Raw genomic sequence first — 3,335 nt, forward strand, 5'->3', positions numbered from 1 at the left:
TGAATAAACAATCTCTATAGTTTCCGGAAGCCTACTCAATGGTAAAAGCACGATTAGGTGTTATAAGTTATATGCTATTTATTATTATAATACTCATCATAAAGTTCCAAGGTGACATTGATTAATCAAAGTATTCACGTCACAGTTATACATGTTTTCATCGCGCGTTTGCTTGATTTGGGGTTTCGGTAACTCTCTCTCGCTGCATTAAAGGGAGTGCAAGAGTAAATAAATGTCTTTATCTTATTGCTCATTAGTAAAATTGTCTCTTTTTTTTAAGAAATATACCAGAGTTTACCTATATATTTTTTTAGTTCTGATCCTGCATCGACTTATCTCTTTACCTAGGTACATTATATCGTTCTCAATGAGACTCGGGGCCTTTTTCACCAGTTATGGATAACGCTGTTTGACGGATGACGATATTCAACAAATTAAAGTTTTTGATGTATTATTCTTTATCACCATCGAATTCCACTATATTTATGAGATATTTCTCTTCGCAAATATGTATGTATAGTATCTTAACCTTAGCGTATTAATATATATGATATGATTATGTATTTGTTTATCATTAATATCGAATTGAAAAGTGACACTGAAACGTTTTTTGACGTTGTTATCAATTTTATCTTTTATCTTTACTTCGGAATTATTTTAATCATTAAAATTATGAACATCACTTGTTTTTAAGGAAAGATATACAAAATAATAATACTAATACTCCTAAACGGCTGGACCGATTTGGTTGAAATTTCGTTTGTACATTTCAATCGGTTCGTGAATGGTTTGAAAACACAACATCACAAGGTAGGTAGCACTGCTGTCGGTAGGTCAGCAATCTAATTTGGCAGCTGCAATTCCGGATAGGACAACGTCTTGTGGGTCTGCTAGTATACATATATGCATACAGTATATTAGAATTAATACTACTTAGACATATATATATATATAAAACACGAAATTTCAAATACCACTGGACGCATAAAGATGAAAGGCAGGAAGGCAGTTTATAGATACTAATCCGTTAAGAACGAAGTTTTCGCCAGAGCCGGATTAAAGGGGTCTAAGGGCTCTCAAAAGTTTCTATGTAAAACCTATTATTAAAATATTTGTTTGATATTTGACAGAAAGATAGTTTATAGTTGGTAGACGTAATTTAAGAACTCTCTAACTCTATGTCTAAGGGATTTCTTTTACTAAAGTTCTTTATTTTTTTGTGCTATGAACTTAAAATTGGACAAAGAAGTAGTTAATTTTTAGTAGACGTCCACCACTGTGTGGCTACGGTACTAAAGAATTTAGCCACCCCCTCTCTTCCCGTGGGTGTCGTAGGAGGCGACTAAGGGATATCATAGTTTCGCTACCACCTTGGAACTTAAAAAGCCGACCGGTGGCGGGATAACCATCCAACTGCTGGCTTTGAAATGCACAGGCCGAAGACGGGCAGCAGCGTCTTCGGTGCGACAAAGCCAGTACTGCGGTCACCGGCCCGCCTTGCCCGGCGTGGTGACTATGGGCAAAACGGATAAGTTCACGTTATTTTTGGCGTAAACTTGTGGAGGCCTATGTCCAGCAGTGGACTGTATAGGTTGTAATGATGAGACGTCCACCAAAAACGCGACAATTTGGCTCAGGACCGGACTAAATAGGGTTACGGGCTTTCTAAATTTTTTGTAGCAATATTTCTAGACTGATTTTGAATATTTATAAAAAAATAAAGTATATTTTGTAAAAAAGAAGCTCTTTACTACTCTTTCATTTTTTTTTAATCTTCGTACTGTTTAGTTGAACACGGTGCTTGAATTGTTACTTCTGACCAGCGCATTGTACATCATAACTTGAGGCAGTGTCGGGACAAGGCTCGGTCGGCTAGTAGAAGGCATATACTGTAGCGGCTTAGCGTCGTTTGTAGTATCCTGCAAATTCGAGACTCATTTAACCGTGAAAACATAAGCAAAAAGAGAGAGAATGAGATCTTATATATATGGATATATTTGCAGAGTACTCAATTTCCTTGATATTTTATAACTATAATACAATTTTTGTGAATAAGTATGGAAACAGCCTTGGAACTATTAACAAACGAATGATTTTTTAACGCCATGCGCGCATAACATCTGACACACTGAACACAATTGACCAGAAATAAAATCTCCTACTTTTTTAAAGTCGCGTAATAGATCCAAGTACCTACATAGCTAAAAAATAAAATTACCTTTTTTTGGTTAAGAACAGTAAATGTAACGGCTCCAACTATAAACACGAAATTAAGTACGAAAGTTGCCGAAAGTATTGCTACAAAAACAATATCGAAACTCATAATTATTAAACTGTTTCGGTAATGTCACAATTGTAATATATTATATATTATAATATATTGTTATGACTGATAAGTATCGATCGGAAGGGAACAAGATACTGACTATAGCTTCTCATACACATTAACTATCTACATATATTATCAAGGTCTTAAAGGTTTAGATGTATGATTTGTAAACAATTTGAAAAACGTATAACAATAATAATTACCGAGAGTAAGTTTCTTAATAAAGCGACGTCAGCAATACGATGTCACTATCATCAATACATAATCTATAGAAATAAATAAAATTGGAGTGTCTGTTTGTAGTATTAAAATAACCGCTTTTTACTAAATTCATATGTATGTATACATGGTACATATAGCAAAATAACATTTTTTATAATTTTGTCTGTCTGTCGTCTGTCTGTGTGTTCCGAGTAATCTTTGAAACGACTGGACCGATTTTGATGGGACTTTCACTGGCGGAATAGCTGATGTATTATTATTATGATTATTTATTTATAACTGCGAACAAAACAATAACTATTTTTTTAAATTCCACGCGGACGAAGTCGCGAGCACAGCTAGTCTTCTTAGTATAAGTATTTATTTTATAATATTATATTATGGTTGGCTAACCTTCACGACTTAAGTCGGTCTAAATAAATACCCCGTCTCGTAACCCTCGAGAAAAAAGGCATTTATATCCCTCCTATTCTATACGCGCACGTTGCGCGCCATTTCTTCTCCTTCCTCTACCTCTTCCTCGTCTTTGTAAATTGTTTGTGCTAGGTTCATGAGTTGTGTTGAGAGAGTGTGGTGTGTCTGCTAACTGCTGTGTGTCTGGTGATTGCTGCGTGTCTCTATCTACTGATAGTTGTGTATTTTGTGAAAGTGAGTCTTGTATATTGTGTACGAAAACAGTATCTCCAAGTACTTTACTGAGTATGATTGTTGTATGTATGGCTGCTTGTTTCTGAAGAATGCTAACGTCAATGTTGGAATCTAGCTGTTCTAAGTACTTTTTTAT

At 35.0% G+C, this 3,335-nt stretch overlaps 1 long non-coding RNA gene across 1 annotated transcript; it reads right to left on the reverse strand.

The window, feature by feature from the left end:
- Positions 1-1,727: 1,727 nt before the first annotated feature.
- Positions 1,728-2,317, reverse strand: LOC123657069. The gene is made up of 2 exons (XR_006743646.1): positions 2,219-2,317; positions 1,728-1,919 (listed from the first exon to the last, which is right to left on the reverse strand). It is a non-coding gene; the product is annotated as an uncharacterized LOC123657069 (long non-coding RNA).
- Positions 2,318-3,335: the final 1,018 nt, after the last annotated feature.

Source organism: Melitaea cinxia, chromosome 10 (genome assembly GCF_905220565.1).
Source record: "Melitaea cinxia chromosome 10, ilMelCinx1.1, whole genome shotgun sequence".
Taxonomy (NCBI): domain Eukaryota; kingdom Metazoa; phylum Arthropoda; class Insecta; order Lepidoptera; family Nymphalidae; genus Melitaea; species Melitaea cinxia.